The sequence below is a fragment of the Toxorhynchites rutilus genome, chromosome 3, assembly GCF_029784135.1.
Source record: "Toxorhynchites rutilus septentrionalis strain SRP chromosome 3, ASM2978413v1, whole genome shotgun sequence".
In the NCBI taxonomy this organism is placed as follows: Eukaryota; Metazoa; Arthropoda; class Insecta; order Diptera; family Culicidae; genus Toxorhynchites; species Toxorhynchites rutilus.
Genome location: NC_073746.1, coordinates 311,025,135 through 311,031,642, shown reverse-complemented (window position 1 = coordinate 311,031,642; position 6,508 = coordinate 311,025,135). Strand labels below are relative to the sequence as shown.

The window sequence follows — 6,508 nt, the reverse complement described above, 5'->3', positions numbered from 1 at the left end:
CGTAAAGTTCAACAAGCGGTTTAATAGCTGTGAAGTGTGGTTTGAGCTATATTCAGTTTTTCTGTGGTATTGAAACTTAATATCACACTTTAATCTTTGAGATATTTTTTCGTAGAGCTCTACCTGTCAATTTTCTTCGGAAATAAACAAATAAAAATAATGCTGCATTTCTTACATAATCATCTCAACCACTCTAATGTGTCGCCTCTTTATTCGGAATTTCACTTTTAATTTTTTCAAAAATATACAAATCAAATTTGAATAAGGTGTCAGCTTTGCCCATGATGGCATGACGTATTTTTACAGCAATTGCCTGCAGTTACCCGAATTACGTTTTTTTGTTTGTTTTTATGAGCTTGATTATCACAGATCTTTTTTGTTTTTGTTTTTTACGAATCAAATTCAAACAGATAAAACAATGATGTTCTGAGATTTGGTTCTCCAAAATAAGTTTCCTTCAGGTTCTTGAAGTGAAACATATTAGTATGTGTCGGAGTTGGCAGCCCCCTATGGATGATGCGCCACTGGCATAATGCGAATTATAGCAAAGATATGTGTATTAGTGTATGTAAATAGAGAAGGCGATAGGGTAATTGTCAGTGTAATGTTTTGTTATCTGTAGAGTGATTGTTGTCTTTGAATTTCAAATGGTTGTGTAAATTAAATAGAAAGTATAGATTTAAAAGAAATAATAGGAAATAGATATAGAGTTGAGAAAGGAAGTTAGGGAAAAATTGTTGAAAGTCTATTTAGTCTCAGTCCAGTAGTCAATCCGTTCACATGTAAAAATAAATGTACTTCCTGTTAATAAATCCGTGTAGTTTGTCAAGTACCGAGCGTTTTTAATTGTTGGTTCGAAAGTGAAGTTGTGATAAATTCCCTGAGCTATCGTTGGTGGATCGGGTCGATCCAGACAGTATGTTTGGCATACTAATAATATAATTACAATAAAAACACTGTTTATCGAACTTTACAAAATGCTTTGATCTCAGCATGAAATAGAAAATCGTCCCTTTTTTCAAAAAAATCGGTCGTATAAAAGGATCCGTCGAACTCAAATACATTGTTTATTGTTTATTGTTTATTGTTTACAAATTAAGTTTATCTGACATAAATTGTCTTAATAAACACCCGTCACTCAACTAAAGTTTAATCTTCTTATTCTACGTAGAAATTCATTTGTGGAGATATTAAAATCGAACGCGGATTCGATAGATGCAAACACACGAACCATTGCACTTATAGGTTGATTATATCCGTAATGAGTACGATGGAAACTCGGTTGCATCAGGGACCGCTGTCTCAGCATCCTGCTTGATGCACGAAAGTTAAGCAGCGATAGAAGATGAGGGCAATCAACTTCTCCGACGAGTAGTTTGCAAACATAAAGAGCCTGTTGTGTCTTGCGTCTCCGTTCGAGCGTTTCAAGACCAAGCAGTTGACATCGATCTGGATACGCTGGAAGGTTCAAAGGATCGCGCCATGGTAGATTTCGCAGCGCCATACGTATGAACCTTTTTTGGACTCGCTCGATCCTTAGATTCCACGTTACATCGTTTGGTGCCCATACAACTGAAGCATTTTCCAGAATTGGTCGTACGATGGAGCAATATAACACCTTCATGCAGTGTGGGTCTGTAAAATCCTTTGCAATTTTCGAGATGAAGCCGAGTTGACGATTCGCTTTCGAAATTATTGATGCATAATGTGAGTTGAAAGAAAACTTCGAGTCCAATACAACACCAAGATCCGTCACCTGATGCATTCTGTTAAGAATCGTATTATCAATCTGGTAATTGAAAATGATCGGGTCCAAAGAACGATGGAAGGTCATAACATGACATTTCGCGATGCTGATGACAAGTTTATTCTTACGACACCAATGAACAAACGTATTCAGCAAATTTTGTAGATGAAGACAATCTTGGACACAGCTCACCACAACATAGATCTTTAGGTCATCGGCATATACAAGTTTACATCTATGACCAAGTGAAGACGCAGCATCATTGAAAAATATCACGAACAGTAGCGGTCCCAGGTTGCTTCCTTGAGGGACACCGGTCGTATTAGTGAACGGTGATGACATGCATGTTCCGTGCTTAACGTGCAGCGTTCTGCCAATTAAGTATGATGAAAGCCATGATACTAGTCTGTGAGAGGCTCCCAATCGGCATAGTTTGCAGAGTAAAATTTTGTGATCTATGAGATCAAATGCTGCTTTTAGATCCGTGTAAATAACATCAACCTGGGCTTTCCTTTCCATCGCCACCAAACAGGTGGTAGTTAAATCCAGCAAATTGGTAGTTACGGACCTGCCAGGGATGAATCCATGTTGATCAGATGAAATATGCGTCTTCGTGGCTCGTAGAATTTGATCGCTGACTATTATTTCAAAAAGTTTAGATGCTGCAGAGAGGCTGGTTATCCCACGATAATTTTTAACATCACGTCGATCGCCACTTTTGTGCACAGGAAACATATAAGACGTTTTCCAACACACAGGAAACTCTCCTCTCTCGAATGAACGATTGAATATGAACGCTAGAACTTCGGCTATTGCTCTTGCGCAGTAACGAAGAACAACAGCGGGTATGCCATCTGGACCAGGAGCATAGGAACTCTTCAGCTTTTTGGACGCCTCGATAATTATTGCGGGGGATATTTCGAACGTGTCAATAGCTACTGCATTTTGTGGAACATTTGATGCAGCATTTTCTGCCTCTCTATCGGACGTTGGCACTGTTTGAAAAACTGAGGCGAAGTGCTTCGCAAAAAAATCACACGCTTCTGCTTCGTTTTCAGATTCTTTTCCACCAAAAACCACATTAATCGGAACTGACTTGTTTTTCCGCTTGCTGTTTACGAAGCCCCAGAAATATTTTGGATTCCGGCGAAGTCCAAACTGCACCCTTAATACGTGTGACTTATAAAGGTCGGCATTTAGTTTTTTGTAAACGTCACTCGCCCATTTAAAGTTATTCTTTGAGGAAGGCGATTTTTGAGTACGCAGGATGCGCTGGCACCGACTGCGTTCGCGTTTTAGTTTGCGGAGGAGCGGCGTGCTCCAAGGGGGTGAGAGAGGTTTTCTTTTCACAGGAACGTTCAAAGTTAACCATTGCAATATGACATTAGAGAAGTTCAACGCCATGCTGTGAACATCAAATTCTTCATAAACACAATTCCAGTCTAGACTAGATAAGTGATGAAAAAGTTCGTCAAAGTCGATTTTACGGTAATTGAGTGCTCTGTAGTCGTTAATCGTCTCTAAAGGTGGGCAAGGGCGTGCATAGGGATCCTTGATGTGTATGTTAAGTGGAGGATGGTGTGTATCCACATGGAGCAAGGGTTCTTCATCCGTGTAAACTACCGTATAACTACCCTCAGACGTGAAAACCAGATCGAGAATTCGATCCAAGTTGTTCAGTTGTGCATTAACTTGGTTCAGGTTCAGGAAATCCATTCCGTCGATTAACGCCGAAGCAGCTGGGTTTAAAAAAGACGCGTTTTCTGGACGTATGCCATCTTCATTTTCTGACCACCTAATGCGCGGTTGATTGTAGTCTCCACATATGAGTACAGTGTCGTCTCGAGAAGCGATGTTACAGAGCTCACGAACGGTAGCGATGTGCTCTTCGATAATGTCGATCATGCGGCTTTTATCAGGGGCAATGTAAACGTTGCACAGTAAAACCCGACGCCCTCGTATATTGGCTGAGACACACACCTGCTCCAGCCTCCTACCGCTACGTGTGTCGATGCGTGAACATCCGTGTCGTTCAGCCACGGCAATTAGCACACCACCAAAGCTACGCTTGTCGCTATTCAATGAGCTTCGGTCACATCGAAAAACATTAAATGATGTACCAAAAATCTGCAAGGAGTTGATGCTATCGTCCAGTCCTGTTTCCGTAAGCATGATTACATCGTAATTACAATCGATGGAAGCCAGATAGATGTCGTCCAATTTTGTCCTCAATCCTCTCACGTTTTGATAATATATCAAACTGGTGCAAACGGCAGTAGTAGAAGCGTGCTGCAACACAGTATGAGTGAGTGTAGGGGTAAAGGGAATTGAGCAACAATACTCGCCTGTGATGGGAACCCGAGGGTTCCCACCATCCATAGAAATACGCGTTGAATGATTTTTCAATGTTGCACTGCAATTTCCGGCGGTGTGACGGATGTCGGTGTCAGGTTTATGACGGGAGATTGCCGAAATTTTTTGGTGGAAAGCTCTTCGAATTCGCGGAACAATATGCCTTCTGGCCAAGTGGATGGCTTAAGAGCGTTTGATTTTAAAGCCGGGTCCACCCCAACTTTAAACGAGATGAAGGTCATCTTGCTGATGTCAGCACCTTTAGCCAATAGTTTTATGACATCTGGATCCTTTTTCAGCTCAAGATTCGCTCGTACCATTGCAGATAATTGTTCGTTGGTTACATCGGGTCTTATGTGGGACAGGTAGAGCCAGAATTTGTTTGCTGGTTTGTCAATAACAGGAACGGATACCACGTTATTCCCTATTGGCTTAGAGCCGGACTGGCATTCAGACGAGTTTTGCGAAAAATCAGGTTCACGAAGTCGTTTGGCGGGTCGAATAGGTTCCATTGTAGGCCATTGCTTAACTGCCGGTGACAGAATAGAAGTGGTAGGCTTTGACGACAATTGTTTTATTTCTATCTGCAAGTTGTTAATCGCTGCCGTGAGAGATGCGAGCGGAGACTGTTCATCCGCTATCTTCGTGATAGAACGAAGATGGGAATTTTCAAATAAATCCGCACAATCATCGCACATCCAGAATAGGTTTTTCCGATGCGATGTGAAGTAGCTCATAAGGGCACGAGAAACACCGGAGCGACCAGAGCATGTCATATGGAAAATACAACCACAGTATCCACGGCAAGCCACAAATTCTATGCCAGTAATTACTTGACTGCATTTTGCACAATTTTTCTCCATGCTCATCTTCGCAGTTGATTCAGTTAGCCTTCAAATAACAACACACACGGCAAGCAGCAGAAACAGTGGCACAAAGGGACGAGTGATTGTACTTATTGATCAACAATAGACCCGTAGAGTTGAACAGAAAATCAATGAAGCTGCACAGCAATTGGAAAAGTTTTAGCGACAAATTCCACAGTAATATTACGTTTAACGATAAGAACTACACTATATTCACATTCAGTCAACAAAATAAAAGTTTATGGTCAATAAATATCAAAAATACATACAAACATACGACGACAAACACGACAAAAATAAAATCAATACAACTAAGTAGACAGCAATCAGCTTTGCGCAGTGGCGATATCGTAACCAATGAGATTTTACCAAGGTGCGATTATTGCTAGTTGAAAAAGTAAACTAAATCCGTAACATTTTTTTTTGTTTGTTCATCCTAAATGAGAGCTGCCATAAGTGTTTCAAAAAAAATACTGCATATTGTGTTCAAGACACGACCACATGGTTGACGTTGGACTACGCTGTTATTTTATGCAATTCGTTTGTTTGTAGCTTCGAATATTGTTGACACAATTTATTAATATGTAGAAATGAGAACGAGATTGAAGCAGCACTAGTATCAATTGGTAAGATTTAAAAAGAAAGATATTCAGGCAATTTAAGATTCGGCTAAACTTTACACCACCGATAGTTAACATAGTGTACACCTTAGCTGAAAGTTAACGGAATGAGCAGGAATCCAAATATTGTAGAGCGGGTTGCGATTCTCTCTCTCTCTTCACGCGCTCATTCATAAATAGCGAGCGTGAGCGACGATAGAATAGTAGTGCTAGAATTTCAGCCATTGGGAGCACTGGTCGGTCACCGAAAATCGGTCAACTTTAAATGTAATTTTGACGTAGGACTACGTCTTTCATTTCTATACTGGGGTGTAAAATCAAAGTTTCGAAAACGAAAGCGTTACGCCGGAGACCGAGATTTTGAGCGTTAATAGCTCCTAAACAACTGAACGAAATGGTATGATAAACACTTCATTCGAACGATAAAATGTCTACGCGTTCTATACTTGTTACTTTTTGATCCAAAAACTTGTTTCAATAGTCTTAAAATTGCTTTAGAAACAGGCTATTGAAATCACCAATCGGTATATAAGCGAGCGCCGCTCGGAAATCCACTCAGTTCTAATTGAACAGCGATTGGAGCATGTTGTCGCTGTTGTGGTGAAGCTCTTCGTTTATCATGAAAGCGCAGATGAACGGTGTCACCAAGAGCCTGTTTGTGCACCTTAGGCCAGACATGAATCCATCAGGAAGATAGTGATGCCACAAACGGTTCCCCGGGAAGATCTCGAAGCAGCCGCTACACACACACACACATACACACGCGGAATTCTTTCCGTTTGGATACCATTCGGCATCGAGAAAGATCCGGAAAATAATCTGCCAGTTCCTCTGGGAATTTAAAAATACATTCATGTGAAAGAGTTTATTTGAATGTTTTCTATCCATGTAACACTGTGACCAAATATGTTTCAATCAAGTGC

The 6,508-nt window shown here is 40.7% G+C and overlaps 1 pseudogene; it reads left to right on the top strand.

Annotated features, from left to right (window-relative positions):
- The first annotated feature begins 5,293 nt into the window (after positions 1 to 5,293).
- On the top strand, positions 5,294 to 5,460 carry LOC129780735 (U4 spliceosomal RNA; annotated as a pseudogene).
- Positions 5,461 to 6,508: the final 1,048 nt, after the last annotated feature.